Source organism: Hemiscyllium ocellatum, chromosome 23 (assembly GCF_020745735.1).
Source record: "Hemiscyllium ocellatum isolate sHemOce1 chromosome 23, sHemOce1.pat.X.cur, whole genome shotgun sequence".
Taxonomy (NCBI): Eukaryota; Metazoa; Chordata; class Chondrichthyes; order Orectolobiformes; family Hemiscylliidae; genus Hemiscyllium; species Hemiscyllium ocellatum.
Window position 1 is genome coordinate 44,359,034 of NC_083423.1, and position 25,589 is coordinate 44,384,622.

The 25,589-nt window shown below is 40.8% G+C and overlaps 1 long non-coding RNA gene across 1 annotated transcript in view; it reads right to left on the bottom strand.

Annotated features, from left to right (window-relative positions):
• Positions 1-4,184: 4,184 nt before the first annotated feature.
• Positions 4,185-25,589, bottom strand: part of LOC132826911 (uncharacterized) — a 57,969-nt gene continuing 36,564 nt past the window's right edge. The window contains exons 2-3 of the long non-coding RNA XR_009645937.1: positions 22,001-22,102; positions 4,185-4,507 (exon numbers count right to left, since the gene is read on the bottom strand). This is a non-coding gene — a long non-coding RNA (uncharacterized LOC132826911). The remainder of the gene's footprint in view (positions 4,508-22,000; positions 22,103-25,589) is intronic.

Here is a 25,589-nt window from a genome sequence, read left to right on the forward strand (position 1 = left end):
AGTCACCTGAGGGTGGAATTGAACCCAGGTCTCTGGCACTGTAAGGCTGCAGTGCTAACCACTATGCCACTCTAAAAATAGAGTTAGAAATAGGGGTTGGGAATCTCCCAGATGCCAGGGGATAGTGTGAAATATTGGAGGTCCCCTTGTCCTTTAATACTATCACTTCATTTTCAAAAGCCAAGTGAAATATGATATTCTTTATGGTGGTAAATGGTAACAGTTTTACCTTGCTGGGACTAATTCTTCTCTTATATCTTTGACAGTACTGTCAGATATACAGCAGCTATACTGATGAGTGTCACAGACAGTGGTTCCTCAGGGGGTGACTGTCACATGACACACACATGCCCTGTACCACCTCTGATTCTCCTATTTCCTCCTTTTTACTCAAAGTTGGCTTTTCAGGGTGGCTCAATTTAGATTAACAGTCTCCCTCTGTATCACAAACATCTGAATTAAATTCATTTCAGGACCTGAGAATAAAAATCAAACATTATATTCTAGTGCAGCAGTGAGGAAATGCTACACTATTGAATCCATAGTCTGTCAGAAAAGACACTAAACCTTGGTCTTATGTGCCCTCCCAGGAGAATCCAGGAGATCCCTTGCCACTCTTTTGAAGAAGAGAAAGAGTTATCACCAGGGTCCTTGCCAATTGTGATGTAAGAAGTGTATATTATATACACTTTACTATTGCTTATGTTAAAACTGAGATTTTGACCAATTAGCAAGTGGATTTTTATTTGTTTGTGTAAGGGTGTTTAACTTATCAGTACTTCTGAAGATATGGTTTTTTTTGGAACTGGCAGGTAAGAGAAAGTACCTGGTGTGATAATGGGAATTATTTTGCATTGAGGGAGCTTTATGAGTGGACAGAGTAAATGTTGAAGATAATAAGTTACGATCAGAAAGAGACTATTTTTACTATGGAGCATTCACTCAGCCTGATAGGCTTTCGATTTCAGTTCAGTGAAGTCCTGGTTGAAGTGAGGAAAATAAAATGCCACAGAGGGGCCAGTTCTGTCCTTTGCTTCTCCCTCAGGACACTTTGGGAACTCAAGGGTTAAACATTCCCTCGCCAAAGGACTTACTGCAGTATCAACTGAAGGCCTGTACTCTTACAATACATTCAGAACACCTCAGTAGGGGGGAGGCTGACTGTATCTTAGAAATAGAACCTTTTGGAGCCACACATCTGGATTCCCCTGTAACCCCAGACAGAGGAATTTACCATTTCCAGACAAGACTGATAGCCCTGGCCACAACCCTGTTAAATTACCTTCCACTCCCATTGTCTTACTTCCTCTCCATAGCATAGGTATGTGAATCCCCCATTTACAGAAGTAAGAACCCTTCTGCCTTAATTTCTTCCCATCAGTATATAATCATGAACAATACGATAATCAGTTTCTGTAATCCATTCACATGTTATCACAGGACATCGCCATTCATCAAGCTTTGTAAATTCATAATTACCTGCTTTAAACTATGTATTGACAATGGACCATATGACTAATATACCTTTGTCTAATTCCTATAAAATATACTGTCTCTGTGTGTAAGGCAGAGATTCATGAAGAAGAGTCACTACAAGTAGACACTCGGCTGCCTTAGAAATGCTTTGAATCTCTCGCCGGCTATCTGATGATAAAGCTACTGCTGTTGTACAGAAAACTTGTGTCATCTGGATTTGTGGAACAGAACAGATATCAACAGAAGTTCGATGCAAGAAATGGTTTCTCCCAGTGAAAGGAGGTATTTCAGAAAAGTTGGGAAATAAGTTAATAATGGTCTTTGTGTGAAAGTTCCAGATCAGAAGTGTTTGGTTATGAACACTTTGAAGTTGAAAGTGTTTAAGGTCAGTTTTATGAATCATTGAGGAAAAGGCTATCACACTTCCAAATTGGGAATAAAAAACAACAGTTAAGTCAAAGCAATAGATCTGATGGAGCAGGGAATTCTCTCTCCAATGTTTGAATACTGTAAAGGAAGCCATTATGATAGTTAGAATATTGTATTTAACTGTGTCTTCTTATCTTTAAAATTGCATTATTTGTAAATAGTTTGGCATTTTCTCTTTTATCTTCCAGTCTTCTCTTTTATTGTTATAACTAGGTCTGCAGCATTGCATGTTATGTTTCAGAGAAAGTCGGCCTTGTTAAATACTTAAAAAATCAACATCTTATGTCAATCCAGATTTCATTCTGGAACCTGACTTGTTAAATATTAACAACAGCTGGGATCTTAACCTAATTTTTATCACATAACACCAAAAAAACAGAAAAAAATGTCTGGGTCATTGCATCCAAAATAGTGTTTTACCTGATATGGCAATGTTTACATTATCCCTCATAACATAAGAAATTGGGCTTGGATATTGAAGAATCCAACAGAAATCAATTACAACTAAACATGATACATTATGTTCATTAGGCACATAAGTATCTGAACTGGTATTAAGCTATTACTTACCACAGAGAAACATGCTTGCTGTTGAATGGAGTAGAATGTCATGCTTCTAGTCATCCAAGATAAGATGGAGCATGAGATCTTTATACCCTCAGGTTATATGATATGATGCAGTGATGATCTCATGAACTTATGTCTTAAGAGTATATTGACAAGCTGTCCATGAGAGAAAATACAACATTATAACATTGTCACTTGTGGTAATTTGTTAAATGTCAGGATTGCTGGAGTAGTCTTTATTGGCAGGTAGACATTTCTTGCAGTTTCCATTCCCACCTGTAACTGAAACACACATTCCTTGGGTTAAAGTTCCTCACTGGTTCCTTTAATTTGTTGTGCAAAATTGCTGAGAAATGAAAAAGTACAAAGATAAGACATCAAACATTAATGAGTCATCTCCTCCTCTGCAATATCAAGTTAGATTCCTTCCACTCTGACTGAAATCTCATCACTGAAATTGCAAATTGTTATGGGTCAGATTTTCTGAGGAAAGATAATTTCTTGTAGATTGCCACTCTGTTGTGTCTATTTTACAGTAAGAAAGAGCTATGCAATTCTGATAGGAGATTTCAATCAGGGCTTCTTCAGAAATATGGAGCTATACTTTAGATCTGGCAGATCCCTTATAATGCAGGTCAATCAGGAAGGCATATTTGGAGATTTAAAGATTGAGAATGACAGACGGCTACTTTGGTAGATTTCATGAAAGGCCAAGTATTTAGGATTCAAATACCATGTGGTAGGGTGCCAGGAAGCTGAGAGTAGGATGCCAAGTAATTAAAATAACAAGTGGCAGAAGGTAGATTGCTTGGTGGATAGTGGTAGGTACCTAGTTAGATAGAGTGCCAGGTTGATAGGCAATAGAGTGCCAGGTGGGAAAGGTGCTAGGCAGATAGATTTAGAGTGGCTGATAAATAGGGTGCCAGGTGGGTCAAGGTTAGGGTAACAGATGAATTAGATGCCAGTTAGGTTTGATATCAGGGTAGCAAGGGGGCTGTGTAAGTGATGGAGAATTGAGGGTGGGTGGAGGATATTGGGTCTGGCAAGTGTGTTGGTTCCTGGGGTACATGGCATTGATGAGTCCCCTGGTGGGGGGAGAAGGTATTATTAGGTCCAGCAGCAGGGTGGAGTGTAGTAGGAGAAGTGGTCGGATGCTGTGGTTCAGAGGGGAGGATCCTCCGAATATATTATGATAGGGATTCCACAGGCTCCTCTTGTACTGTGCTACATAAACATTATCTGGTAATGTATCTAGAAATCAAAGTGGGTGACGTTACCAGGCCATTGACATTCACAGCACAGTGTGAGGTCATTCAGCCTCCCATCTCTCCACCAGCTCTTCAACAGTATGAGATTTCTCTTGTCTGATGCTATTAGTGAAAGTTAAAACCCCCATAGCGTAAATTGTTAAATGTATCTGCTAAACATTAATACAACCTTTCTATAACTATCATATTGTGGGTGTTTTCTGTATTGTTTAAAGACATTTTTAAAAAGCAGTTGTTATCATTAAAGTGGAATTAATGCCAAAAATGAACTTGATGGTCAAATGCATTGTATGTATACTCTGCTTTAATATTCAGTCCCTGATGTGTTATCTCCTAAAGTACATGGGGAAATTAATGAATAGGTTTGTTAGCTGTGACGATACCTTCCACCTGTCCATGTGACTGCCTATATACAGGCATAAAAGAAGGAGGACAAGCAGATGGTAAGAAAAAAAAGCACTACTTTATCGGACTAAGCTTAACTAAACAGATGCCCATCTAATTCACTATTATAGTTTTGTTTTTCAGCCTCTGCCATTTACTTCCCTTTGTGGTCCATTCCACATCGCAAGCAGTAGTTAAATGTAAGCTTGAGCCAGATTCCTATCCGGGATCCGTGGAAACCTGAAGCAGATTTTCTAATGCCTGTATAACCATCCACTTAATGATCTTGAATACATTTCTCCCGAGTGTTCTCTCTCCACAGTAAATATTCCCAGGCTCTCCTTGGATTCCTCTATGTGGAAGTCTGCGTTCGTATTCCTGTACTGTGGGAGGAACAAAATGTGCATTATATGTAAGGATCAAGCTTGTAAATTTGGGGCACTTAAAACGCCACCCACCGTGCAAAGAACCTTACAGTGTGGTCTGACCCCTCATCTGCCTTTTTATTATCTAAACAGGTTACACTGATGGAGTTAAATTTTCCATAACCTTCTTGTTTTACAACCTCAGGTGCCCAGTCACTACTCAGACCACTTATTTCAAATTTATCTGTGATTAATAAAAGTTTAAATGAATCTCATCTACTGCAGCTCATTAAAATCAAATCAAGTGTAGACACTAAACAGAAAGACACAGGCAAGGCAACAGATGGAAAGCAGGAGAAATGGTAAAAGTATGGGAGAAATTCTGACTTTTGAGTGTTTGCTTATCCTTTGAGGTTGAATTAATTTCCTTTGATGAAGTGTTGATCTCAGTTAAATTGTTCAGGTCAGCTGCTTCAGTTTAAGTGAAGTAACTGAAAACAGACCACCATTGGTCACAAACATTCATAAAATCTAAAGTCTGCTCCACTATTCAATCGTGGCTGATGTTTCTCAACCTCATTTCTCCCTGTAACCTTTGATGCCTTTACTAATCAAGTACCTATCTATCTCTGTCTTAAACACACTTAATGACTTGGTTTCCACGGCCTTCTGTGACAATACGTTCCACAGATTCACCATCACTTGCCTGAAGAAATCCCTGTTCATCTCAGTTCGAAAGAATCATCCCTTTGCTCTGATGTAGTGTCCCCAGTTCCTAGTTTCTTCTACTTGTGGAAACATCCACTCAATCCAGGCCTCTCAATATTCTGCAAGTTTCAATCAGATTACCCCTCATACTTCTAAACTCCATGCACGATGGGCTCAGAGTCCACAACTGTCCACATATGACATGTTCTTCATCTGGAGATCGTTCTCATAAACCCCCTCTAGACCTCCTACAAATCCAGCGGGACATCCCTGCTGTTGTAGTCTCATCCTCTCACAATGAATGGCAACATTGTATTTGCCTTTTTAACTGCCAACTGAACCTGCATGTTAACCTTGAGAGAAAGTGAGGACTGCAGATGCTGGAGATCAGAGCTGAAAAATGTGTTGCTGGAAAAGCGCAGCAGGTCAGGCAGCATCCAAGGAGCAGGAGAGTCAATGTTCCGGGCATAAGCCTTTCTTCAGGAATGCCCTTTTCTATCAAAACATTTTTCAACCTTGAGAGAATCCTGAGATAGTTACCCTAAATGCGTTTCTGCTTCAGATGTTTGATATGTTAACAATCTAGACTAGACATCAGGGACTCAGAATCTTCTCAGGGATATCTACTGATTCATTGAGGAACTGGTGGAACCTCAAGGAAACAGAGACCAAAAGTTATTCTTCATTTCTAGTGGCTTCCTCGATGCTCACAAGAGAAGGAGACAAGTTATTGCCGTCACATGAAAAGGCAAACAGTCGACAATGGGTACAGTCATTATAGAAAATAGGAGCAGGAGTAGGCCATTTGGCCCTTTGAGCCTGTTCCATTATTCAGTATGATCATAGCTGTTCAGTCAGCTCAGTACCCTGCTTCCACTTCCTCTCCGTACCTTTTGATTCATTTAGCCTTGAGAACCACATCTAACTTCCTGAAAGCAATCAATGTGTAATCTGCAAGTTGTTGTTGCTTGAGCTTTTCCCAATCCTAAAACAATGACAGAAGTAGCTTTCCTGATTCAGGAACCTCCAAAGTACAGAGAGTAATCTTTCATCGAAGAATTGTGAACAAACCCGTTTTCCATTGGCTGTTGCTGCTGATGCTCTCTCATCGCCACTCTCTGGTGCTGAGTGAATAGATCCTGACAGGTGCCCAGCTACAATGACAACTTGTATTCATATAGTGCTGTTAATGCAATAAAACCTCCCTAGGTTCTTAAAATGTCATAAAATGTTGCTGGGATTACTCACTCATTCAAATCATTTCTTAAATATTATATCATGGCCCAATGCTAATGATGTGTCCTCCTTCTTTTGAGCCCAATCAGAATAGAATGGACTGTCAGCCTCAATCCTGGAAAACTTCCTGAAGTTGTAACCCAAGGGATTCGGTGCCCTTCCCTTTGAGGTTGTTTATAGTTTACCATATAGCTCAGAGTTAGAGATAGCTATCTACAGGAGGTAAGTTGTTCATTCCTTTGAACCTTTGGTTTGGCTTTGAATCCACACAACCAAAGCACACACGGCAAGAAAATATACTTCATGCTTTCAATTACCAAGCAATCTAACAAATCATCCAATAATTGAGGGACAAACTAAAAATGTAATTCTAAAACATGACTCCAATTGAAAACAAATGCAGAATGAGGAAGAGAGGAGCATGGATATTGCTTAATTTAATAACAGCAGAGGGAGAGAGAGAAATAGATGGCATAACAGTTACCTGTAACCCATTAGCAGTCTTCTTTATTTTGTCTGAAGTCATATGACACCAGGTTATAGTCTAACAGGTTTATTTGAGATCTCAAGCTTTCAAAACGCTGCCCCTTCATCAGGTGAAGTCACTTGTTGAACTATAATCTGGTGTTGTGTGACTTCTGACCTTTGTTAGCCCCAATTGAACACCGGCACCCCCACATCATGGCCTTTATTTTGTGATAGAACAGAGACTTGGGCTAGAATTAATATTTGCCTATAATGTGCATTGTGCACATTTTCAGCAGGCTATACATACTTTGTAGAACAAATAGTTATGTCATGAAGGGATATGTGGAGAAGGAATGGCAGATAAGCATTCTGTTCTTTTCATCCTTTTGTACCACAGGGTAAATGCGTTGCCACACAGCCACAGGAGGTACAATTCTCAAGTGTAAGAGACAGAGTCCAGGTCTGAAGGATGCATTAACCATTGATACTGCTTGATTATGCTTATCCGATCAGGGATCCTCGAACGGTGCTTGATTACTTTAACCTGCAGGTGGGGCTAGTGAATCATTTGGCCAAATCCTGATCGAGAGCGAAAATTCTAGACAGAGACTAGACATGATGCATCTAGCAATGGTTATATGTGTATCCAAACCTTTGGAAAATAATTTAGAAGTATTTCTCCATTACTGTGAGACTAATTCAACCCAAAAATAACTTTTTCCATGTAACTTCTGTGAAATTGTGCTGGCTCACTGAATTGGTGAGGAACATTTGTGCCATAGGTTGTAATACTGACTTATTTGGATCAGGACCCACACATTGTGACAATGGGTTTTTGTGCGGGAATCCTTGATGTTAATTTTTTCCCAGGAAGAAGGAGGGGAATGGGAGTACCATCCATTATGATCTGTCATGCAGTCATAAGTGAGGACTGCAGATGCTGGAGATCAGAGTCTAGATTAGAGTTGTGCTGAAAAAGCACAGCAGGTCAGGCAGCATCCGAGGAGCAGAAAAATCGATGTTTTGGGCAAAAGCCCTTCATCAGGAATTCCTGATTCCTTCTGGAAGGGCTTTTGCCCAAAACATCAATTTTCCTGCTCCTCGGATGCTGCCTGACCAGCTGTGCTTTTCCAGCACCACTCTAATCTAGACTCTGCAAGGATCTGTCAACCAATCTATGTGAGAGGACCTTGATTCAAATGTATTCATGGGGGTCCTTCCTAAGTCAGATGGGTGTCTTTGCCATCTATTTGACCAGCAGTAGGAAAATGCAAAAGGGCATCAAAATGGCGAAATGTCTAGCACTTTGACTTAAATCTCTCACTTTCCTCTTTTATTGATTCAGTGTGTTAAAACAAAACGTTTGAGTGGATTATGTGGATGTACCAGAGATCAGTTGTGAGCTCTAACTCGAATGACTGGTTATGCACGGTCTTAGTTAAAGACAACTAAACAGCTGCAGAAGCTGGAATCCAAAGTAGGAGTAAGAAGGGTTACACCCAAAATGTTGACTTCTGCACCCCCTGATGCTGCCTGGCTTGCTGCATTCGTTCAGCTTCTACTTGTCTACTTTGGTTATGTTGGGTCAGCAATAAAGTTGCAAGGACTTGAGTGATCACTGTCAGACTACAAACATACGACTTAGGAACAAGAGAAAGTCAATTATCCACTCAACCCAATCAAGAAGATCTGAAGTCTATTTTCCTGTTTACCCTAATGCCCTTTGACTCCCTTGTTAACAGTATTAACAGATTAGGAGAAAGTGAAGTCTGCAGATGCTGGAGATCAGAGCTGAAAAATGTGTTGCTGGAAAAGCGCAGCAGGTCAGGCAGCATCAAAGGAACAGGAGAATCGACGTTTTGGGCATAAGCCCTTCTCATTCCTGAAGAAGGGCTTATGCCCGAAAAGTCGATTATCCTGCACCTTTGATGCTGCCTGACCTGTTGCGCTTTTCCAGCAACACATTTTTCAGTATTGACAGATTGCAGAGCAACATTTTGTGGCGTGCCAATGGTACTATTGGATATTCCTACCCAAGGTGTGTGCCATCTCCTACGTGTGTTCCATGAGGGCACAGCATTGACTGTTTACCTGGTACCGAGGCCCTACAATGCATAACAGAAGAACCAAATTTATGCCACTCCAAGGAACTTCTTCACCCAGAGACTTGTGAATCTGTGAAATTCCTTGCCCAGTGAAGTAGTTGATGCTACTTCAATAAATGATTTTAAAATTAAGATGGATATATTTTCGAACAATGAAGGAATTAAGGGATACGGTGAGAGTGTGAGTCAGCTGAGTCCATGAAAATATCAGCCGTGATCTTTTTGAACAGCTCGAAGGGCCGAATGGCCTACTCCTGCTCCTAGTTCTTATGTTCTTAGGTTGCAGCCTCACCAATTCAATCATCATTCAATGAGCTCAAATGAAATATTGTTCTGTCACTACCTTCCATTTCCTGAATCATTGAGCTTGCAAGTGAATTTGGATACACGTGCTCCATGTTCCTTGAATATGTGATGGTTAAAAATTGTATTGAAAATAATTCTAACCTTTAAACCAGTAAATTGTCTTTTGTCTTAGCAGGGCTTCCCTGACTGCGGACCTGAAAACCAACCGCATGGAAGTGAAGAAGAGGCAGAGTTTTTCATAGATTTGAACTCCAAAATGGCTGACTTTCTAATATCCATAGCATCCCAATCCATTGTCCCATTTTGCATCAGGAAAATCGCCACCTTTGGAAAATGTCATGACAGAGGGATAGTGTTTAATATTCGGTTTAACGTTCTGACAGTACAGAATCCCCCATGTGATTTATGGCCCCTCCTCATTTATGTCCAACAGGTAATTGTCTAGAATGTCGGGAAAACTTCCCATTTTCTTTCTTACTTTGAGAGCGCTTGTACTGTGTAAACACATCAAAATGTAAAATTGGTGAGGAATTGGACTAAATAGGCACCTGATCTAATGAAGTCACACACATGCATTGAATCTCATCAGCTCCAGGAGAGTGTTCTGCAAGAAATCTGGCAATTGTTATGCACACAGCCTGCAGACCTTTAACAGATGTTAATTAGACATAGCAGATATCCAGGCATTGGGGAGGTTGTGCTGCTGTGGTACTATCATTGGACTTGGTAATCCAGAGATCCAGGCTAACATGCTGTGGTGTAATTTCAAGTCTCACTACATCAGTGGAATTTAAAAATGATTTAATTTAATCATATGAATTTAATAACTCTGGGTTATAAAGCAGCTGTCTTTAATTGTGACCACAAAAACCTACATCAATTGCTGTAGAAACTACCCTGGTTACCTAAAGTCCTTCAGGGAAGGAAATCTGTCATCCTTTCTTGTCTGGTCAGTGTGACTCCAGACCCAAAATAATGCAACTGACTCGAAACTGCCCTCTGGAATGACCTGGCAAGTAACTTGGCTCAAGGGCAACTGGGGGATAACCCTTTCAACAATGTTACATTGCACAGAAGGTTGAATTAAAGAATTTAACCCTTATAGGCAGTTTGTTTGTTAATTCTAAGACTAGTTCATTCAATTTCTTGACAGCTAACCTGTGCACGTCTTGCAGCCATAATCATCTTCATGGAAGCTTATAAGATCAGATACAGGTGGCAAGAAAACAAAGTGGGAACAGATTAGCAGTTCCCAGAATATCAAACTCTGGCAATTCCAGCCAGTCAGGTCTCAGCAAAGTAAATGCCTGCAACTGAAGCTGAAACTGAGGTTAGAACAGACATTCCTGCTTGCCTGCCAATTTCACAAAGTTAAAAACCAGATGAGCCCCAGCGGTTTACATTAATGTATTTCTTCAATGGCACATGGGCAGAGAAATTGGATGAGCCCCAAAAAAACACTATTTGCATCATGATACATAATTCACCCATCCACTCAACTCCAGGCAGCATGCAAACTGTGTGCTGTTTGCTACGTTAAATGGGACTGGCTGAATTAAATGGCAGTAGTATGCAGTCCAGTGTTAAACATTGCTGTTCAGTGGCTGCCATCCTCATCAGGAGACTAGGTGCACCTAAGACAGTGACAAATAAAGCTAGGCTACACTACTCAATTCCTGATGAAGGGCTTTTGCCCTAAATGTTGATTTTCCTGCTCCTCAGATGCTGCTTGAACTGCTGTGCTTTTCCAGCACCACTCTAATCTAGATTACTCAAAGCTACAACGTTCACGTCTGATTGATGAGGTGCATTCTGACTGCCATAAGGGGTGCTACCTGTTGCTGAAGACATTCAAGCAGCAAGAAGAGTGGCCAGAGTGCAACATGACAAGGTGTGCTGCAAGGTTCCCTGAAGGAATACTGCAGGGGTTAGTACAGAAAGTATACAGAAGAACAGGGGTCCTTTACAGAAGAACAGGCATATCTTGAGAAGGCACCAGTCACAGGCATTTTAGCCACACTGACCTAGATCTGGTGCAGCAAGAAGCTCAATGGCCTCACATGAGTGCCAAAGGTCAGTGAAAGCATCTTCAAATTCCATATCTTTGCAAATGAACCATTAGCCCCTTTCACCATCAACTCCTCCACTCCACCAGTGCAACCCCAACTTTCACGCACTAACCTGTCTTCCCTAGCATGCACCACTTCATACCTCATGTTCCCAGCTTCACCTCACTATCTCACACTCACAAGCTGCCCAATGCTGAAAAGTTGGGGAGAGTAATTGCAGATTGGGAGGCAGGAATTTAGAATTTGGTGTTTGTAATATTGTGAAATGGGGAATACATTAACGTGGTGCCCTTAAAAGATTGTGTGCTTTTTCTGTGCTTTGCGATTTAAAGTGGATGTCAGTGAGTAGCAGCTTGAAAGTTTGCAAGTACACAGATAGCACCCGAATTCAAACATTTATATCAAAAGGCCATACAGTTAGCAGGCCAAGCAGCGGTTTTTAACAAGAAGACATGTTTTTGAATTTAGCCAATCAATTTAAAACAGATACTTAGATCCAAAACTGAAAAATGTGGTGCTGGAAAAGCACAGTCAGTCAGGCAGCATCCGAGGAGCAGGAGAGTTGACGTTGCCAGCATAAGCCCTTCACATTCCATATTCCCCCGACCCCCAGGATGAGCATCACTTCCATTGGTGACATCACCCACAATCCCATAACCACACCCTTTCCAGAGACAGTCTCCACCCCCACTCCCAACTCCAGCCCCATGCCAGGTCCTAGCTCCCAGCCCTGCCATGTTTTTACCATCCCCACAGACCTTCCCCTCACTGAGAATGAATGATCAGTCCTCAGTAAAGACCTCACCTTCATCCACCTATGCTCCCAGATCAATGAATTCAACATGCATTTCGACATCAAACTTTTCTTCTGCCACCATCACCTCCATACCTACTTTTTCCATCAGGACTTGTGTCCACCCTCTGAAGACCCCTTCTCCCACCTCTAACATGCTCCATCACCTGGACAGCCCTTGCTGGTCTGTTACTCATCCTCGATCTCTTCTTGTCCAACTACCACTGTGACATTGATCGCCTCAACTTGTCCACTCATCTCACCTACTCCAACCTCTCACCTTTGCAACATGCATCCCTCCACTCCCTCCGCTCCAACCCCAACCTCATCATCAAACCAATGAATAAAGGGGGGCACAGTGGTAGTATGGCGCACCTACCTCTATACCGCTGAAGCCAGGTGCCAACTAGTGGACACCTCCTCGTACTGCCCCCTTGATCATGACCTCACCTCTCATCACCAAACCATCATCTCCCAGACCATCTAAACCTCATCACCTCCGGGCAATCTTCCACCAACAGCCTCCAATCTCATTGTCCAGGAACCCTGCACTGCACGTTTCTACGTCCTAACCAAATGAAGAGCTCATGCTTGAAATGTTGACTTTCCTACTCCTTGGATTCTGCCTAACCTGCTGTGCTTTTCCAACACCACACTTTTCGATTCTGCTCTCCAGCATCTGCAGTCCTCACTTTCTCCCACTTAGATCCAAAAAAACCTATTAAATTTAAATCTGATGGTTTTGACAACATAAGTCTAATTCTATTGTAAGACATTTATGTCATCAAGGGTATAAAAGAAGGGGGCAGTTGAACAAAGACCCCACATGTAACTGCTATCTATCAGAGCTAACAGCCCTGAGCTCTCAAGAGAAATTCGTTGGCTCTCACAGCCACTTCTATAACTTAGAAATAACAATGGTATCAATGGCACAACTAATTAATATTCCTGACAGTGGAATCAACGGAGAAGACACAGAACATTCTGGAAGACACGTAACCTGGCTGTAATTTCAAGACACTAAATTCTGTTTTTTTCATATGAGTGTGAGTTGTATTTATTGGAACAGCATACCATTAAAATCTTCCTTTATTCAGGAATAGTTAGTAGTTAGAAGGGATTTATTCGGTTTGTTAGTAGTTTAGTTAATTTGTTCACTGTTAGAGTTAGATAAATAAATTGTTACTTGTTGATTTTATAGTGTGTGTCAAGGATTTATTTTTTTTAACCACTAGAAGTTGCTGAAAAGCAGATTCTATCACTTGTCACACTCCCTTTACAGATTGGAGGGTGAAGTGTTCCTCTTGAGATGTTTCGGCTTTATTTCTCAATTGGGGAGGGTGAGGGGGAGGGGGAGGGGGAGAAGCTTCAACCTCCACTTTACAACACACACCCATACCTCTCAAACTGCACACATTGCTGGCCTTTCAACTATGACAGGTATAACACAGATTGCACCATCCACTCTGACATATTCCCGTCTCTGTTGACAATATCTCAGATCTGGAGGCAGCATGACACAGGTACACCCACAGATCTTTAACCCCATGGAGCAGACTGGAGCATTAGTACAACCACGGTTGATGTCATAGCCAGCAGTATGAGGGAATCGATTGAAGATACCGTATCCTCACAACTGGCCTTCTTCCTATATCCTTTACCCCTCGTCCTAGGAGAGTACAGATATATCCTTTTATTCATTTTTTTTTACTCAATCAAATAGCCAGCTTGTCTTCAACAAGTCAGTGCTATTCAGCTTAACCATTTCTCATTGTACAGAGTGCCATATTCCCAGCATTCCTTATATGTTCAATTTATAAAAGCAGTTGCAAGGTGGCTTATTAATGTTGGACACAAACATTTTAAGAACAGTTGCGACCTCTAGCTGAATTTCAACAGAGGGTTATGATTTAAAAAAAACACTTGTCAATATGTCTGCTTGAGAGTTTTTTTTAAGTTAGAATGAGAACCAGAACCAAACATATGCTTGCCAAGTTCCAAAGATCAAGTATTTCTGAAGAAAAGGCCTTTTTAGTTGAAAGCAAAACTGTTTTGAAACAGAGCCTAACACTGACTGAATCAGTTCAATATGGAATTTGGGCATGCCAGTCATTCTGGGTGTTTTACATCATTTTTTCCTTCTGTAACATCCCACTATTTTGGTAGTCTTTTATTTCTGGATAGTAGCAAATGAAACAAAACAAAAGTTACAATCGCCCAAACAAAGACCATACAGACTTACTGGGATGCTAGTGAAATCATAATGTATGCCATTTGGCTAAATTAATAAAACCATAACAAGATGACATTCCTTCTTCTGATGTTCAGTGCTCCTGATCTACCTTACTGAGAGTTTTTTTTTCTTTTATAAATAGTAACATTCTTGTAAGAAAAGAATGTTCATTTAACTTTTCTGTTCATAACATTTTCTGAAAATAGAAGCTTGAGGCTTTGTAAGAGTTCAGTATTTTGAAGGTCGTTAGCAGTCAGTGGTGCTGGTTAAAATATTAGCTTTTTAAAAAATCACTAAGCAGCACATTTTTGCTTTTAATAATGTTGCTGCATTCATACAATGTCTTGTTAATCTGTTGGAGGGCCATAACTGTTATCAGAAAGGCAAGGAGGTTAACCATCATTATACGTCTCCTATATACAGTAAAAAAAATGTCAGATTCATGGATTGTTAGACATTTGTTTACATATTTACATATTTTGTAAGGTCTAATGTAAAGGTCTAATTTGTCAAAAGAACATTTGAATGTGCAACAACTGAACTGTACTATCATTGTCGGCAGGAAAATCTAAATCAGCCAATGAAAAACCTTATGTTTCACTATAGGCTTCAAAAACATGCTTTATACATGATTATTAGTCTTAAACATTGTATAAGCTCTCCCCTGCCCCGCTACCTTTTTTTAAAGTAAGTTGATATTGGAAGCTAAACATAGCTATGCATCCAATATTGACATGGGATAGGTTGCTGAAGGACAGCAGAAAGTTTCACACTTTAGTCAAACCAGTACTCCGCCGAACTAAGTTTAATATTTGATTGATTGCAGTGAGAAATCCCCAGGTTGGTAATATCACGGGAATTTAATCAGTAAAAAAAAGCTGGAAAAAGATAGACCTGAGGCTCCTAACATCTCTGTTGTGATGTTGTCACATTTGCAAAGCAAAAAAAAAACTTCATATTGCTGATTCAGTATGTGGATGTACCTGCTAGAGAAGATGCAAAACTTGACCTACTCTTGGGAAATATGGCAGGGCAGGTGACTGAGGTGTCAGTGAGGGAGCACTTTGGTGCCAGCGACCATAATTCTATTCGTTTTAAAATAGTGATGGAAAAGGATAGACCAGATCTAAAAGTTAAATTTCTAAATTGGAGAAAGGCCAATTTTGACGGTATTAGGCATGTGGGCACAGTGGTTAGCTGCCTCATAGCGCCAGAGACCGGGTTCAGTTCCCGCCTCAGGTGACTGACTGTATGGAGTTTGCACATTCTCCCCGTGTCTGCGTGGATTTCCTCCGGGTGCTCCGGTTTCTTCCCACAATCCAAAACTGTGCAGGTTAGGTGAATTGGCCATGCTAAATTGCCTGTAGTGTTAGGTGAAGGAGTAAATGTAGGGGAATGGGTCTGGGTGGGTTGTGCTTTGACGGGTCGATGTGGACTTGTTGGACCGAAGGGCCTGTTTCCACACTTTAAGTAATCTAATGACTTGGAAACTTTCAAAGCTGATTGGAGGCAGATGTTCGCAGGTAAAAGGACGGCTGGAAAATGTGAAGCCTTCAGAAATGCGATAATAAGAATCCAGAGAAAGTATATTCTTGTTAGGGTGAAAGGGAAGGTTGTAGGTTTAGGGAATGCCAGATGACTAAAGAAATTGAGGGTTTGGTTAAGAAAAAGAAGGAAGCATATGTCAGGTATCTTCTTCCCGACCTCTCCGCCCCCACCCTCTCTCCGGCCTATTACCCTCACCTTAACCTCCTTCCACCTATTGCATTCCCAACACCCCTCCCCCAAGTCCCTCCTACCAACTTTTATCTTCGCCTGCTTGGCACACCTTCCTCATTCCTGAAGGAGGGCTTATGCCAGAAACGTCGATTCTCCTGCTCCTTGGATGCTGCCTGACCTGCTGCGCTTTTCCAGCAACACACTTTTCAGCTATGTCAGGTATAGACAGGATAGATCAAGTGAATCCTTAGAAGAATATAAAGAAAGTAGGAGTATACTTAAGAGGGAAATCAGGAGGGCAAAACAGGGACATGAGATAGCTTTGGCAAATAGAAATAGAATTAAAAACCAAAGGGTTTTTACAAATATATTAAGGACAGAAGGGTAACTAGGGAGAGAATAGGGCCCCTCAAAGATCAGCAAGGCAGCCTTTGTGTGGAGCCACAGAAAATGGGGGAGATACTAAATGAATATTTTGCATTAGTGTTTACTGTGGAAAAGGATATGGAAGATATAAACTGTAGGGAAATAGATGGTGACATCTTGCAAAATGTCCAGATTACAGAGGAGGAAGTGTTGGATGTCTTGAAACAGTTAAAGGTGGATAAATCCCCAGGACCTGATCAGGTGTACCCGAGAACTTTGTGGGAAGCTAGATGAGATTGCTGGGCCACTTGCTGTGATATTTGTACCATCGATAGTCACAGGTGAGGTTCCGGAAGACTGGAGGTTGGCTAATGTGTTACCACTGTTTAAGAAGGGTGATAAAGACAAGCCAGGGAACTATAGACCGGTGAGCCTGACCTCGGTGGTGGGCAAGTTGTTGGAGGGAATCTTGAGGGACAGGATGTACAAGTATTTGGAAAGGCAAGGACTGATTCAGGATAGTCAACATGGCTTTGTGTGTGGAAACTCATGTCTCACAAATTTGATTGAGTCTTTTGAAGAAGTAGCAAATAAGATTGATGATGGCAGAGCAGTAGATGTGATCTATATGGACGTCAGTAAGACGTTCGACAAGGTTCCCCATGGGAGACGGATTAGCAAGGTTAGATTTCATGGAATATAGGGAGAACTAGCCATTTGGATACAGAACTGGCTCAAAGGTAGAAGACAGAGAGTGGTGGTGGAGGGTTGTTTTTCAGGCTGGAGGCCTGTGACCACTGGAGTGCCACAGGAATTGGTGCTGGGCCCTCTACTTTTTGTCATTTACATAAATGATTTGGATGCAAGCATAAGAGGTACAGTTAGTAAGTTTGCAGATGACACCAAAATTGGAGGTGTAGTGGACAGTGAAGAAGGCTACCTCAGATTACAACAGGATCTGAACCAGATGGGCCAATAGGCTGAGAAGTGGCAGATGGAGTTTAATTCAGATAAATGCAAGATGCTGCATTTTGGGAAAGCAAATCTTAGCAGGACTTATACACTTAATAGTCAGGTCCGATGGAGTGTTGCTGAACAAAAAGACCTTGGAGTGCAGGTTCCTAACTCCTTGAAAGTGGAGTCGCAGGTAGATAGGATAGTGAAGAAGGCGTTTGGTATCCTTTCCTTTATTGGTCAGAGTATTGAGTACAGGAGTTGGGAGGTCATGTTGCAGCTGTACAGGGCATTGGTTAGGTCACTGTTGGAATACTGCATGCAGTTCTGGTCTCCTTCCTATCTGAAAGATGTTGCGAAACTTGAAAGGGTTCAGAAAAGATTTACAAGGATGTTGCCAGGGTTGGAGGATTTGAGCTACAGGGAGATGCTGAACAGGCTGGGGCTGTTTTCCCTGGAGCATCGGAGACTGAGGGGAGACCTCACAGAGGTTTACAAAATTACGAGGGGCATGGATAGGGTAAATAGACAAAATCTTTTCCCTGGGGTGGGGGAGTCCAGAACTAGAGGGCATAGGTTTAGGGTGAGAAGGGAAAGATATAAATAGACCTAAGGGGCAACTTTTTCAGGCAGAGGGCGGTATGTGTATGGAATGAGCTGCCAGAGGAGGTGGTGGAGGCTGGTACAATTGCAAATTTAAGAGGCATTTGGATGGGTATATGAATAGGAAGGGTTTGGAGGGATATGGGCCGGGTGCTGGCAGGTGGGACTAGATTGGGTTGGGATATCTGGTCGGCATGGGTGGGTTGGACCAAAGAGTCTGTTTCCATGCTGTACACCTCTATGACTCTATGACTAAGGTTATTTTCCCTGGAGCAAACAGAGAGGAGAAGGGCACGATTGAGGTATATAATAATATGAGGGCATAAAAGAATAGATAGAAGAAATTTTCCCCTTTGTGGAGGGGTAGTGGGGAGTCAATGATCTGGTTGTAGATTTAAGTTAAAAGACCAGACTTTTAGTGGGATGTAAGGCAAGTTCTTCCACCCACAGTGTGGTGGGTATCTGGATGTAAGGATGGTAGAGGCAAAAATCCATATAATGTTTCAGAAGTTTATAGATATACACTTGCAATGTCAAGTCAGCCAAAACTTTGGGCGAAGTACTGAAAACTAGGACTAAAAGGGCTGGGTGGGTGTTTTCCACCAGTGGAGTCTTGTTTGGGGCTGAAGGGCCTTACTTTCTGCTGTAGATCTTGATATTTTTACAAAATGGTGATAATGTACAATTTAAAATGCCTATAAAACATGTTTACGTATTTCATAGTCATTGGTGGATACAAAATAATAGCAGATTCTCTTAAATTCAGATTATTTTAACTAACTCAACACTATAAGAAGCCCTTGTGAGTATCCGTCCATAAAGCACAGGAGAAAAATAGATGGTTAAAATTGCGTTCTATGAACTGGGAATGAAATAAGTTGACAGTTCTCTAAAAGTGAAAAAAAAAACCATATCTGTCATCTAGTTAGGAATTCCATGGTCTGCATTCATCATTCAAACTTTTCATTCTTGTTTCAGAAAAGAATATTGCTAGACTGGAAAGAGATGGAGCCTTTCTGAATTTGAAACTGGAAGAAGTACTGACAACCATTGAAACCGATCACAGTTTATTTGTAGCAGGAAAAAAAAGACGGAATGGATGTCCATACAGTTAGGGATGTAACCAAACAGTCATTAATTCTCGTAAGAAATCAGGGTGGGTACTCAGCTAAAATTTCCCACAGGAAACGCAGTCCTTAATCTGTCATAACAACCCATAATCTTGCAACCATTTACTGCAGACAAAACTATGGTTTAAGGCCATGTAAATATCATTATGGAAGATTTGTTGATATGCATTCGATCCTACTATTTACATTAGCCACAAAATAAGGCTTTTATTGACAAAACGATTCTTCCCACAATTCAACTTTGTGCAAATGCATCAGTGAGCCTTAAGATTTAATATTATCTTTTGATTGAGTCAATCCACATTGGATTCGGATATGGGAATCAAATCATGAATGTTTGCCTCCTTCAATGGGGGAAGAAACACCATACATTTCAGGCTCAACAATCTTTTGAATTTTGTTTTCAGTAATAAATAGATGTAAACACTTGTTTGTTGACTTATTTATGAAAAAGGTACTTTTTACAATCTTGCTTTTTAAAATTATTTTTTTGACAATCTTTTAAATTGTTGAAAAAGGATTACATTATATAAAGCACTGCAAAGTATTCTGACCTGGGAAATCATTTTAATTGGATATAGCAACAAGATAATCCCCACCATGAATACATTGTAAACATGGAAGGGATTAATTATGAATGCTCTGCAACACTTCCTTATAAATATTGCGTATGCGTTCAGCTGGTGTTAGTGAGGAATAGATTAGTTCCCATTTTAGGTTCCTACTGCCAACATCAAATCCTGCCAAGCCAGATATGGCATCATTAGCTACAGATTAAAAGTTCCACCTACTCCACCCCATTAATAAATCTCAGTTGAACAGCTCTGACTGCACCAACACTGAGGGACAAGGCTGCAGTTTTGATTCTGTGGTCCATGCCCAGCAACAATTTGGATTCAGAACACCAGGAACCTTTCCCCAAAGGATGAGAAAAAAAGGCTACCTTTCAGTGCACCAAGTTGGGCTTAAACACTATTCCCAGAGAGGAAAAAAAACACAAAAATTCAATTCTGTTAGACAGTGTCCACTGTCTCATGGTTCTTGGCACCTTAAGGATGTGTTATATAGGACAGGCACAAACCTTGTGGAGAGAAAGGAACCCCTTAACTTCTTTTCCAACACACCCAAGTCATTGCACTTGGCTGTTACATTCTATTATCTGATAGATTTAGAAAGAAATCTACTTTAAAGACAGATTTAGGGAATTGGCATGTTAATTATACTGCAAAAATTATGGACTGAAATTTCAAAGCAACAAAATCTCACTCTTGTTTCCAGCAACAAAAGCCTGTGAAGGAGTAACCAGAAACAGGTGACTGACTATCTACAATTCTGTTTATGATGTTACGATTTATATATATATATATAAATATATATATATAAATCTTCCTAATGTAGGTGATCCCAATATTCTGTTTTGATAAGCTGTTGGCAATTTCTCATTGCTCCCATAATAGGTCCAGTCTGCCCATATCATAACCAAGGTCCCTGTTACACTGTTATTCAGCCTTGGAGACTGAAGGGATCTGCTCAATCGGCCATGGACAATTGGACATCCCAACCCTTTCCAATTGTACATGGCCTTAAACCATAATATTGTCTGCAGTAAGCTTTTTTGCAATTTCTTGTGTTGCACATCCAGGCTCCAGGAAATTGAGCATAGGTTTTCTAGCAGCCTGTCTATTTGGTAATATCTATCCATTAGTCTCCTTGAGTAGCTTAGCCCATCAAAGTCCCAACTGAGTCACCTGCAACAAACAGCTTACAACCTCACCCCTCAGCGATTGGAAGTTGCATTACCCTTTCATCTCACACTGGCTCCTACACATTGGACTTGCTATCTCACTTAGTTTCTAAAGTCCAGTATCTGAGTGTGAAATTGAGTGATGGCATCTTCTCATTTTCATTGACCTGGATTTAGTGGAACTGACCAGAGCAGTCACAGCGAAAGGGTGATCGGGAGAATCGGGCAGAAATGAATTTCTAACATCAACAGGATCAGGCTGGGGAAAGCCCACATGGAAACCTTGCCTGCTGGTGGTAGGAAAGCAATTAGGTTCAATAATGAGCTTTTATGGTAAATTATTCCTGAGCCCAATGGAATTTCATGGTAATCCAGGGATCTTTCCAAATGTACATTGATGGCCTGTACCTCCCAAAAGCTGTTCAGTAAACTCTGTTGAGTTTGACTGTGGCCTTATAGGGAAGGGTGTCACTCATTGTCAAGCACTCTGCATTGTCAAGACCCATCATTAGGAAGGGGTGTATGCTGAAAGACATCCCAGCCCTTTCCAATGAAACTCCTCCCTCCACTATCTAGTGGCCCTCCTCATGAAGGCCATCCTCTTTTCACTCAGCTGGATCCTGAAGTTCACTGTTGATCCTGGGACTGCATCTCAGAGTATTACCAACAGTAGTATCCACGTCCTAATGCCAGCCTCCAACTGTCCAGCAGCTCTCCAGGCTGGAATTTCCCCTCTTGTGAGTAATGCCTGTGGAAGGCTCAAACATTGGCCAGCTCAGCACCTGACTGTATTGGGCCTCCCCCTCAGAAATGACATTGTTCCTGCTTGTTCTCCAACCATATAGAAAAGGAAGCTATATTACTGAAACAAAATTATTGTCTTTTTCTACTTCTTCAATTGTATGGACACATTCCCATTCTTGGATTTTTGAAATCACGCGGGACAATTGATGGCATAAGTGTGATGTTAGAGGAGACTGAAAGATGGCTGTGTTCACATGTTATGCAGCCTCTCAGTCAGAAGAAACAATTGCTGGGGAGGTGTAAGGAGAAGAGAAAGATGAGGTTGGTAATTACCTTGTCTTCAGTTACTTCACTGGTGCCAATAGCTGTGATCTCAGCAATTACACTTCCCATGGTCATTAGCATCTACACTGCTGATTATGATGCATTACCCTGCTGGCAAGCCAAAAAGAAATGTGCTAATGAGTGCTTTGGCATGTATTCAGGTTATGCAGATATCACACAGTCTTCAAGTCACAGAGATATACAGCACAGAAACAGACCCTTGTCCACTTGTCCATGCCAACCAGATATCCTATATATACTTATAGTCCCATTTGCCAGCATTTGGCACATATCCTTCTAAACTCTTCCTATTGATATACCCATCCAGCTTCCTTTTAAATTGTACCAGCCTCCACCACTTCTTCTAGCAGCTCATTCCATACATGCACCGCCTCTGCACGAAAACGTTGTCCCTTAGTTCCTTTTTAAATATTTCCCCTCTCAACTTAAACCTATGACCTCTGGTTTTGGTCTCCACTACCTTGTATAGTCACCCTATCTATGCCCCTCATCATTTCATAGACTTCTATAAGGTCTCCCCTCAGCCTCTGATACTCCAGGAAAAATAGCCCCAGCCTATTTAGCCTCTCCCTATTGCTGACCCTGGCAACATCCTTGTAAATCTTTTCTGAACCCTTTCAAGTTTCACAATAGCTGCCTGTAGCAGGGAGACCAGAACTGAACACAGTACTCCAATACTGGCTTAACCAATGTCCTGTACAGCCGCAACACGATCTCCTAACTCCTATACTCAATGCACTGACCAATAAAGGCAAGCATACCAAACGCCTTATTCACTATCTTGTCTATCTCTGGCTCTATTTTCATGGAATGGATGAATAACTTCCATTTTGGGCAAGCTGTCAGCCATAGGTGTGAAACTTAGATCAGGGCTAATTGTGTCAGGGTAAGGGACAGAAATGATGTCCAACACTCCTCCATCATGAACACATTCATATCTCTACCACAACCCCATTTAATAACCCACGTTGTTACATGATGACTCGTACTTTCACATGAGGTCCTATATCGTGACGAATACCCCAACATTTTCATATTCATTAATACAATATCACAGTCACCATTCCCCTAAAGATGTTTTCAGTTATTTCACAATTAAATTATTAAATCAAATTACATTCCCCTAACTTTTCAAGTTTTTTTTTACTTTTCACCATGAAAGTGACAGTGCTTCCAAGAAAATTGCCACATTGTTTAATAGATGGCACGTTAATCCTTGGCACAGAAATATTATGATAATTATGTCTTACAATAGGTGATATGTTATCCCAAGGCACAGGGGTATTATTGTAACACTTGGTTAGGGCTGGTGCACTTAATGTGCTCATAACATTGCTTCTTTGAAGACACCTGTTTTCAACTGTATGTTGTTTGCAAATTTCCTGCCTGTTTCATTTTCTTTTCACTTTAATTGCTATATTTAAATCACTACAAAGTGTTTTTGGTGTTGTTAACATATAATTAGGAGACGCATTCTCTCTTCTAAACATCACTGTAATTCACGAGCCTTCTGTCTTTATTTCTTAAACTTGTACACAGCATTCCTGAGTATGGTGTAAACTGACCCTCTAGCTGAGGCAAGGTTAAAGTACAGCAGACAAGTAAGCAGAGATTTCTGTTCAATACAATAGAAATATGAACATAAGAACTGAGGGATTGAATAGTTACAATAGCAGTTCTAACTGACAACCTTGTAGGCAGACCACTGAGATTAAAATGACTTTTATTGGAGGCATGAAGATGTTTTGTTGATAATTTCATACAGGCTTGGCAGGAAGGGGTGGGGAGTGGGTATAAAGAATTTGGACACACAAACATAGCCAAAGTTGCCTCAAAGACTTTTATTAATGCATGATCTGGTTTTCACTGATTACAAAAATGCACTTGAATTTATCTTAGCCCTCAGATTAGTTAAGATTGATGTTAAAAGAGAAAGCAGGCAAAAGTAAGAACCCCTGATGGATCCTACCAGCTTCGTCATGATATTAGAGCCTTGTTCTTGCATTGTGAAAGCTGTCTAATGTAGGTGTCTGAACGGAGTGCAGATTATGATGCTTGCAAACAGTAGGTATGCCTGGAAGTGCAGAAGCAAATACCTTGTGAGATGGTATGAAACCGTTTTAACACTTGAGGCTTTCTTGAGAAAGACACAAGTTCCAGTTATTGGTGCACATGAAGTGTGTAGGAAGTGCAAAGTATTTATTGCTGTTGGAAACTGCCATAATTTTTCCTAGTTACTCCATTTAGTCATGTCCCCTTCTGACTCTTAAAAAACTCTTCTCACATTCTCTCAACTCTTAACCATTACAACCCCACTCCATTTGAATTTCGTCATCATTTTAGATGGAAAGTACTTTTTTTTAACTTCTGTAAAGTGCATCGTTTCTTTGCCAACATGAGAAGTGCTACGGAAGCTTAAAACAGCATCACAATTCTTTTTTGATAGGGAATTAATTCAGGTTCCCATTTACAAATAGTTGGTAATGGCTATGTCATTCTCTCACAGTACTTTTCATTTCATCAATGACTTGGTTGATCACCTTTATCTAGAAAGGCCACAATTCATACATTTTCATTGCTGCATTGGGGCTTAATGTTTCAGACTGAATTAAACCCTATCCAATATGATGATGTTGTGCAGCCTAGAGAGGGGACAATGCAGAGCATGTTAAGATCTCATGGAGGGCAGACCTATATCCACAGGTCTAATGATATTCTTAGTGACCATGTCTCACCAACATTTTGTCTAGACAAGAACCTTGTCTTCTTAAGTTTCAATAGTCATCTATCCTGTACTGCTGTAAACCAATTAGGCCCTGCGACCCAATCAAAGGAAGTGTTGTCAGCATCCCTGCAGTCCAAAAATACCATTTCCACGAGTAACAAAAACACATAATCACTTTTATTTAGTGTTAAAATTATATTGCTCACTTTTGAGTGTGATGATAGGGACTGATGCTAAAAATGTATAATTATTGAAAGGAATTGTTCGACTAAAAAATCCACTCAGTTTTCTCAATCAATTTTAACATTGGTTTTGTGAAGGGTAGGTCGTGCCTCACAAATCTTATTTAATTCTTTGAGATGGTGACCAACAGGTAGATGTGTGTAAAGCAGTTCATGTGGTGCATATGGACTTCAGTAAGGCGTTTGATAAGGTTCCCCACTCTAAGCTATTGCACAAAATACGGAGGTATAGGATTGAGAGTTATTTAACGGTTTGGATCAGAAATGGTCTAGCTGAAAGAAGAAAGAGGGTGGTGGTTGATGAGAAACATTCATCTTAGAGTTCAGTTACTAGTGGTGTACCGCAAGGATCTGTTTTGGGTCCACTGCCGTTTGTCATTTTTATAAATGATCTGGATGAGGACATAGAAGGATGAGGTAGTAAATTTGTGGATGACACTAAGGTTGGTAGAGTTGTGGAGAGTGACAAAGAATGTTGCAGGTTACAGAGGGACATAGACACACCACAGAGTTGGGCTGAGAGGTGGCAAATGGAGTTTAATACAATAAAGTGTGAGGTGATTCACTTTGGAAGGAGTAATAGGAATGCAGAGTACTGGGCAAATGGTAA